Here is a 9,986-nt window from a genome sequence, read left to right on the forward strand (position 1 = left end):
AGACATAGGGCAGGGGAATAGGGTGAAAGTGGGAGGGAGGGAGGAATGAGAAGATACAAGTAATGGGATAACAATTTAGTTGTAATCTGAATAAATTAATTAAATTTTTAAAAAAGACTTCAACATAAATCCAGACACAGTAAATCTGATAGAAGAAAAAATAGGGAAGAGCCTTTAGCTCATTTGCACAGGAGACAACTTCCTGAAAAGAACTCCACCAGCTCAGTCTCTGAGATCAACAATTAATAAATGGGACCTCATGAAACTGAAAAGCTTCTCCAAATCAAATTTTAATTCTATTTAAAATGGTTATAAAAACCCACTTATTGTTATTATTTAAGATCAATTAATTTCAATTTGTAATTATGTATCACAAATAAAATGTAGAAAAGAATTTGCTTATTTGACACAATTTCAATATTTGCTTTTTATGTTTTTATCTGATTATTATAAATAATTTATAGAGTTCATAATCATAAAGTTTGCATAAATCCCAACATGTCCAAATATAACACTTTTAAACAATTTGTGAAAAATGCACTACAAACAGGTAATAAAATTTGCCTTCTGCAATATTCAATTTGTTTGGAGGTTGACATTTATGAATAACTGATGTGAATCTAATGAGCCAGCAGGCTGGAAATTGCTTCTGGAAGTGTGACTGGGCAGCAGAGCACTGGGGAGCTTATATGAGTCTTTAAGCTTGATTACACTGAAAAGTACAAAGTATATCTTGTGCCCCAGATCCAGAAAGACATGCATGGTATGTACTCAATTATAAGTAGATATTAGACAAACATAGATGTCCTTTGAGAGACTTTACCCAGCAGGAGGTGGGAACAGATACTGAGACTTGCAGCCTGACTCTGGGGGAACAGCTGTGAGTTGTATGGAAGGAGGAGGGCTTGTCAGGAGCTCTACAAAGAAACCATCAAGTCTTAGGGATCTGGACTGGGGGCCTGCACAGACTGATACACCAACCAAGGACAGTGCTGAAGACTTGATTGTCTGTTTAGGTATAGCCAATGGACAGCTCATGCTCCACCCGTAGAAGGGGTTGGTGGAGCAGGGGACTGCTTCTGACAATACTTCTGGTGCCAGGAATTTGATAACTCCCCTTCACAGAGAGGCCCTGTGGGAACACAAATGAGGGGCATGCAGATTCTCTGGATGAGACCTGATGGGCTATGGTGAGACAGTGGGGAAGGAGGGTTCCTTCTGTCAGAGGTCTAGTGGAGGGGAATAGATCAGAGGTGGTTGGGAGGGTGGGAACAGGAAGATAAGAGTGAAGGGATTATAATCCAGATGTAATGTGAATAAATTATTTAAAAAATTAAAAAATAAACAATCCAACACCCTTTCATGATGAACATATTGAAGAAGTCAGCGATACAAAGGTCATAATTAAACATAATAAAGGCTATATACAGCAAGCCTATAGCCAACATCAAATTAGATTGAGACAAACTTAAAGTAACTCCACTAAAATCAGGGACAAAACAAGGATCTCTCTCCCTCCATCTCTGTTCAACATAGTACTTGAAGTTCTAGCTAGTGAAGCAACATAATTAATATCAAGGAAATAAAAATGAGAAAAGAAGACATCAAAATATTGCCATTTGCAGATGGTATAGTACACATAAGTGACCCCCTAAACTTCTACCAAAGAATCCCTACAACTGATAAACACTTCCAGCAATGTGTATATTAGCCATATAGCACAAGATAACCATTCTACAATCCAAAACAACAACAACAACAAAAACAAAACAAAAACAAAACAAAACAAAAAAAAAAAACCAAAACAAAGAAGGTAAATAACAAGGATGTCCCAGGGGAAGATGTTTGAATCTACCTCACAAGGGGAAATAAAATAGACATTGGAAGTTGATGAAGAGAGAGAACTGCATGGAAGCAGGGGTGGAAAGGGAAACAAGTGTAGGTATTGGGTAGAGGAAGAGCTGGGATTGAAGGTGAGAGGGTTGGGAGACAATAGGATTTTCAATGCTGGGGGTGAATCTCTGGTACAAGCAAGAGACCTGAGAGGGATAGGCTTCTGGGATGGAATACCATGACTCCAACTGAGACTCCTAGCAGCAGGCAGTATGGAGACTGAAGTAGCCACTTCCTATACCCAAGCAGGGCTTCCAGGGGAGGGATGGGGACAACGGCACACCAGCAAAATCTTTGTCCCAAAATTTACCCTGCCAACGAGGTGTGAAAGGATAAAGATGAAGCAGAAATTGAAGGAATGGCCAAACAATGGCTGTTCCAACTTGAGACAATCGCCATAGGGAAGAACCAATCCCGGACACTATTAAGGATATTCTGCTATCCTTGCAGGCAGGAGATAGGATAACTCTCCTCTGAGAAGCTCCACCCAGCAGCAGATCAAAAGAGATGGAGAGATCCATAAACATTAGGCAGAGCTTAGAGGATCTTGTGGAAGAGCTGGGGGAAATATAGAGGCACCAACATTGACTGCAGTGTCCTCTACACATATGGAGCTAAAGGGCATCTTGGTCTTCATGAAGGTCCCCTAGCATTTTGAATGGGGCTGTCTCTTACGTGAACTCTGATTCTTGCTTTTGGATCTTTTTCCTTTTGCTGGGCTGCCTTGTTGGGTTTCAGTGGAAGAGGGTATACTTGGTCCTGAATCTACTTGAAGTGCCTGGGCCAGTTGGTGTGGGTAGGGGTTCTCCTTTTCTGAGAAGGTGAGAGAGGAAAAGGTGAAGAGGGTGAGATGCCAGGAGCTGAAGGAAATAAGAGAGGGGGCTGTGATAGGGATATGAATAAATAAAAATATATAAATAAACACTAAATAATTAGATAAGTGAAAACATCTGCACTGTCAACCGATAAGTGTAGAAAATGGAACACCTACTCAGTTGCTAAGAACACACAAATGCCAATAAACACATATGGTATTAAAAGACACAGATGAGTCAATAATCAATGAGAAAAGAGTGATATCTATTATGCATAAAATATAGACAATGTATAGATAAAGATGTATCATATGTATTGATATCTTTATCAGCCCCTATGGCCTCTTTCATTTAATATTTTAGCCTCTTGGCTGGGCACAGAGTGGTAAGATTAATTTCCAACTCAGATGATTTCATTTTAAAATTATAGTTTAAGTGGTCATAGAAGTGAAATTCAAAGAAAGAATATAGGATTGAATCAGTTGAAAGGACTTATACAATAAAGAAACTGATGAAACGATTTTTTCAAACTGTGAGATACAGTAAACTTTTGCATATATTTTTCTTTGTTTTATTAATTTCTTTATTTGAGAATTTGGATATTGTTTAAAAAGGCCGATGTGGTCTGTTTTAAGTTACAATGAGATATCTGATAAAGCAGTAGCTGCAATTAAATAGATAAATATCTTTTCTACCTTTGTGAATGCTGGACACCGTTTTGCCTCCCTGAAGCAGCAAGTAACACTATTGAACATGGATTTTATGATGTGAAAGTGATACAAAACAGTATTAAGAATCTTCATGCAGAGTTGTAGCAACATCTCTGTTCCAAAATATGGGTGTGTAATGTTAAATTAGAGAGTAAAAGCAGTTTTTTTTTTTTTTGAGGAAAAACTTTTTATTTATTTTTTATTTTTTTAGAAAAAACTTTTTAACTGTAGGACAAAATGGTTACATCTGATAAACAAAATTTTCTCAAATCAATCATTAGTAGTTTGACACAGAAAATATCCAATTTATAATTAACAAATGATGCAAATATACATAGTAAAATTTTAAAATAAGCAATATATAATATTTAATAATAGTAATATTAATATGGTACTGATCATTTTGAAAGCAAATTCTGCAGTAACTATAGTCATGTAAGTATGTAGATATTTGATGAATTTCCATCACTTGCAAGAATTCATCTCACTGGTCTAAATAGGAAGTTGTGCATAGATTCAAATTAGAATTCTTCTCAGTGTCCTATATATTGCAAAGGTTCTTTGTCATTCATAAACAATTCAGATAAAATTTTTTGTCATGAAAACTAACCTGTAAACTTTAGGAGTTGAGTTTATCTTATACTTTTGCCAGTTGGATAGTGAGAAAATTGGTGGAAGATCAAAATCACACTATGTTGTGTAGTGCCATAGATTTTTACCCCACATCTGGAGATTTATTACATAGGGAGAGAAATAAAAGAATAAAGTTAGATAAAAGATATAATAATAGTACAGACTGAACAATTTTTTGTCTACTCTGGAAGCTTATGGTCTATTGCTGGGATTTAAAGAAAATGTGTCTGTGAAGATCACAAAACTATTATCTTTCGGGGTAAAAGCAGTTTTTAAAAAAGGAAATGACAGTGCTCTTAACCGCTGAGCCATCTCTCCAGCCCCTTTTTTATAATTTATTTAATTTTTTATTTTAGTGTGAAGGTGTCAGAGCCATTGGAATTAGGATTAGAGACAGTTGTGATCTGCCATGTGGTGGCTGGGAATTGAACCAACCAAGGACAATACAGGCGGTAAACTTTAAACTCCTACCCAGATCTAGCCAATGGTCAGAACATTCTCCACAGTTGAGTGGAGAGTGGTATATGACTTTCTTACGTACTATGGTGCCTCACATTTGATCATGTCCCCTGGAGGGGGAGACCTGGTGGCACTCAGAGGAAGGACAGCAGGTTACCAAGAGACTTGATACCCAATGAGCATATACAGGGGGAGGTAATCCCCCTCAGGAACAGTCATAGGGGAGGGAAATAATGGGAAAATGGGAGGGAGGAAGAATGGGAGGATACAAGGGATGGGATAAACATTGAGATGTAACAAGAATAAAATAATTAAAAAAATGAAAAAAAAAAAAAAAAAAAAAAAAAGGAAATGACACCGTGCACATTACATCTATTTCATCCTCACTTTTATCTTAGTGGTTTGATATTTGATATAATAATAAACACAATTATAATTAAACCAAATTCTAAATAGTATCTTGCATATGGCATAAATCCTTTGTGTTTTATCCACAGCATTCATGTTTTGAGCAAATGTTCTTTTGTTTGCAGTTTTATTCTTTCTTCTGTAGTTGCTTTTCTGGAAAACCAGATGGTATGTGGAATTGTTTCCAAAGAGGTGAAAGACAAGTTGTTCATTGGTGAGTGGAGGATATTTGCCCTAGATGTTTCGCAGACAGAAACCAACTTCATTGTTTAACATAGCAGTGATAGAAAGATAAATAGCTGTTGTTTCTCCTTATGCTTTCTCTGTTTGTGTTCTCCTAATGATAAAGAATAATAGTCCAAAAGAGCAGAATGCCCTTCTTCCTTCCATATTCAGGTTCCAGTCAATCATTTCTTCATTTCTGCCTTTAATGATCTGAAGAATATAGTAACTGAAAAATGCATGTTTGTGTGACATTAATATTCCAACTATTACAGTTGTCAATTAAAATTAATAACCAATATTTTCATGTATTTTTAGTCATTTACTTCCTTAAGATTTATTTTGCATCAGAGGCTATACGTTATTTTTCAATATTAGATCCAACATGAAAAATGTAAATTCTATGTCTTGCCTTTCTTTGGTTAAGTACTATATCCTCCAGAAGTAGATACACAAAATAAGGCATCTAAAGGATGAAAAGAAGAACAAGACCTAGGAGGAAGATTAATATAGAAGAAAAATGTTGCTTTATTTTTTTAGCACAGAGCATCAAAGCAAGACAATAAAACTATACTTACAGTCTTATTCTTATTAAAAATACCTAGGAATGTTATTTTGATTTTTATGTCTTCACTTTTTGTTATTGAAGAGGTAAACCAGTTGGCTATGAATCAGAAAAATATATTTTTAAAAGACTTTACCCAACTACAGCTTCAGGAATAAAACAGATGTCACATTAGAATATATAATTTAAAGAACTTAAAAAAATACACAGTGGAGCACAGAATGAAAGTATTTTCACCATATATTGGTGTCTGTACCACATAAAAATTAGAAGAGACGTTTAATGGAAGAATATATGTGAAATTCACTGAAGAAATGAAACAGGAATAACATCATGAACCATTTCCAAAGGATTAAAGACTAATTTTCCTGGGTTTTGTTGTGAAAATATTGTCATGTTAAGCTTCATAATTTGGTCACATGTGACCCCATACTAGGAGTCAAATATGATTCAGGAAGTTGATGAACAAAAGTACCGTTCTGCCATGTTTCTTTCAGCTTATCTGGACCTGACATTTGCAGCTGTGTGGCATGTATATTGAGTCAGTGAAATGATTTTCATAAGTACACAGTTGTGTTATCGGTTTGTTTCCGAAACTTGATCGTGGCTAAACAGATATTTCTTCCTAAATAGTTACCACCCAATCCCACAGGATTTATATTTTGTTTTGTTGGAATTATTCAGTTTCCAGTGTTTGACTGAAAAAAAAATAAACTTTTAGAGAAGAAAATTTTTATGTTTACTAAAGAATGTAATGGCAATACTACATAAATAGAACATCAATAAATTCACCTAAGCACTCGCTTCAGCAGCACATATACTGAAATTGGAACGATACAGAGAAGATTAGCATGGCCCAAGCGCAAGGATGACACGCAAATTCGTGAAGCCTTCCATATTTTTAAATCCATCAATGTAATTCACAATATAAACAAACTGAAAGAGAAAAACCACATGATCATCTCCTTGGATGCAGAAAGAGCATTTGACCAAATCCAACAACCATTTATGTTTAAAGTTCTGGAGAGATCAGGAATAAAAGGCACTTATCTAAACATAATAAAGGCTATATACAGCAAACCAATAGCCAACATTAAATTAAATGGAGAGATACTCAAGAAAATCCCTCTAAAATTGGGGACCATACAAGGTTGCCCTCTCTCCCCATATCTCTTCAATATAGTTCTTGAAGTTCTAGCCAGAGGAGTAAGATTTCAAAAGATTTGCATTTCCCTGATGACTAAGGAGGTTGAGCATTTCTTTAAGTGTTTCTCAGCCATTTGATACTCCTCTGTTGAGAATTCTCTGTTTAGTTCCAAGCCCCATTTCTCAATTGGGTTATTCGGTTTGGTGGTGTTTAATTTCTTGAGTTCTTTATATATTTTGGATATTAGACCTTTGTCAGATGCAGGGTTGGTTATATCTGCATACTAGCCCAAGGGGCATGTCCCACGAAAGCCTTCACTTACCAGGAAACTGGGACAGAGGGGAAAGCATCCTATTGGGACTCTAAGTGAGAGACGCATGGGAGAATAGCAAAATAAAAGGATACAGATGGTCCTAGAAATCTACAAGTAGAACAATATGATAGGCAGATTTGGGCCCAGGGGTCACGCTCAAACTAAGGCACCAGCCAAGGACAATACAGGAGGTAAACTTTAAACCCCTTCCCAGATCTAGCCAATGGTCAGAATATTCTCCACAGTTGAGTGGAGAGTGTGATACGACTTTCTCACGTACTCTGGTGCCTCACATTTGACCATGTCCCCTGGAGGGGGAGACCTGGTGGCACTCAGAGGAAGGACAGCAAGTAGCCAAGAAGAGACTTGATACCCTATGAGGATATACAGGGGGACGTAATCCCCCTCAGGAACAGTCATAGGGGAGGGGAATAATGGGAAAATGGGGGGGGAGGAATGGGAGGATACAAGGGATGGAATAAACATTGAGATGTAACAAGAATAAATTAATAAAAAAAAAGGAAAAAAAAAAGACCGTAATAATCATGTAATAAAAAAAAAAAAAAAGATTTCAAAAGAATCCAAAGGGAAAGGAGGAAGTCAAATTATACTTATTTGCAGATGATATGATAGTGTATATAAGTGACCCCCAAAATTCCACCAGAGAACTCCTACAGCTGATAAACACCTTTGCAAATTGGCAGGTTACAAAATAAACTCAAAAAGGTCAGCAGCATTCCTGTATACAAATGACAAACAGGCAGAGGAAGAAATTAGGAAAACTACTCACTTCACGATAGCCACAAGCAATATGAAATATCTAGGAGTAACTCTAACCAAGCAAATGAAGGACTTATTTGAAAAAAAACTTTAAACCTATGAAGAAAGAGATTGATGTTGACATCAGAAGATGGAGGTATTTACCTTGTTCATGGATTGGGAGAATTAACATAGTAAAAATGGCCATTTTACCAAAAGCAATTTACAGATTCAACTCAATCCCTATCAAAATACCTACAAAATACTTTGAAGATATTGAAAGATCAATTCTCAAATTCATATGGAGAAATAAAAAGCCCAGAATAGCAAAAACACTCCTACACAATAAAAGATCCTCTGGAGGAATCTCTATACCTGATCTCAAGCTGTACTACAGAGCAACAGTAATTAAAACAGCATGGTACTGGCACAGCAATAGGCTGGTTGATCAATGGAATTTAATTGAAGACCCAGCGATGAATCCACACACATTTGGTCACTTGATTTTTGACAAGGAAGCCAAATCTTTTCAATGGAAAAAATGATAGCATCTTCAACAATGGTGCTGGTCTAACTGGATGTCTACATGTAGAAAAATGCAATTAGAGCCCTATTTGTCACCATGCACAAAACTCAAGTCCAAGTGGAGTAAAGACCTCAACTTAAAACCAGAGACATTAATTCAGTTAGTGGGAAAAGTGGGGAAGAGCCTGGAACACATAGGCACAGGAAACAACTTCCTGAACAGTACACCAACTGCCCAGGCCTTAATGTCAACAATTAATAAATGGAACCTCATGAGGCTGAGAAGCTTCTGTAAGGCAGGAGACACTGTCAGCAGAGCAAAGCAATAGCCTGCAGACTGGGAAAAGATCTTCACCAACCCTTCTTCTGACAAAGGTCTAATATCCAAAATATATAAAGAACTCAAGAAATTAAACACCACAAAACCAAACAACACAATTGTGAAATGGGGCTCAGACTAAACAGAGAATTCTCAACAGAGGAGTATCAAATGGCTGAGAAACACTTAAAGAAATGCTCAACCTCCTTAGTCATCAGGGAAATGCAAATCAAAACAACTCTGAGATTCCATCTTACACAAATCAGAATGGCTAAGATCAAAAACTCAAATGTGAGGCACCAGAGTACGTGAGAAAGTCATACACCCACTCTCCACTCAAGTGTAGAGACTGTTCTGACCATTGGCTAGACCTGGGTAGGGGTTTAAAGTTTACCGCCTGTATTGTCCTTGGCTGGTGCCTTAGTTTGAGCGGGACCCCTGGGCCCAAATTTGCCTATCATGATGTTCTACTTGTAGGTTTCTAGGACCCTCTGGATCCTTCTACTTTGTTATTCTCCCATGCTTGTCTCATCTAGAGTCCCATCACATTTGACCATGTTCCCTGGAGGGGGAGATCTGGTGGCATTCAGAGGAAGGACAGCAGGTTACCGAGAAGAGACTTGATACCCTATGAGCATATACAGGGGGAGATAATCCTCCTCAGGAACAGTCATAGGGGAGGGGAATAAGGGGGAAAGGGGAGGGAGGGAAGAATGGGAGGGCACAATGGATGGGATAACCATTGAGATGTAACAAAAATAAATTAATAATAAAAAATTAAAGAAAACTCCTGAGAGTTGGCTCTCAGTGGGGGAGAAGCTGCAAAGAAGGCTCTGAGGCCAGATCAGATGCTTGCAAGAAGTACAAACAAGACAAACTGACTGTAAGAGGTATAGACCACTTGAGTCACTTGGAAAGGACACTTTCTCATCTGATGAGACACCTGAAGATTGTGCAGTGTGCTCCAACATCCCCAGCTTTTGTGATCTGTCACCAATTGGAATGGGTTTTGGTGAGACTGATATATTTGAATCATTTCTGCTCCTGTAAGTAACCTGCCACTCATGGTCCTGTAAGTAACCCCTCACCAGAAAACTCATTGGTTCAGCAAGGTGGACTTTGGTGGTATCCATATTTTGTGTGTCATGAGCTCCCTATCTGAGGTGAATAGACGTGTGTGGTGAACCTCCTCAGGAAAAGTCTTGTCGCACAACAGAT

General features: G+C 37.4%; 1 non-coding gene across 1 annotated transcript; it reads left to right on the forward strand.

Annotated features, from left to right (window-relative positions):
* The first annotated feature begins 6,501 nt into the window (after positions 1-6,501).
* On the forward strand, positions 6,502-6,608 carry LOC127202428 (U6 spliceosomal RNA). Its single transcript, XR_007832308.1, has one exon. It is a non-coding gene; the product is annotated as a U6 spliceosomal RNA (small nuclear RNA).
* The last annotated feature ends 3,378 nt before the right edge of the window (positions 6,609-9,986 follow it).

The sequence above is a fragment of the Acomys russatus genome, chromosome 18 (genome assembly GCF_903995435.1).
Source record: "Acomys russatus chromosome 18, mAcoRus1.1, whole genome shotgun sequence".
Classification (NCBI taxonomy): Eukaryota; Metazoa; Chordata; class Mammalia; order Rodentia; family Muridae; genus Acomys; species Acomys russatus.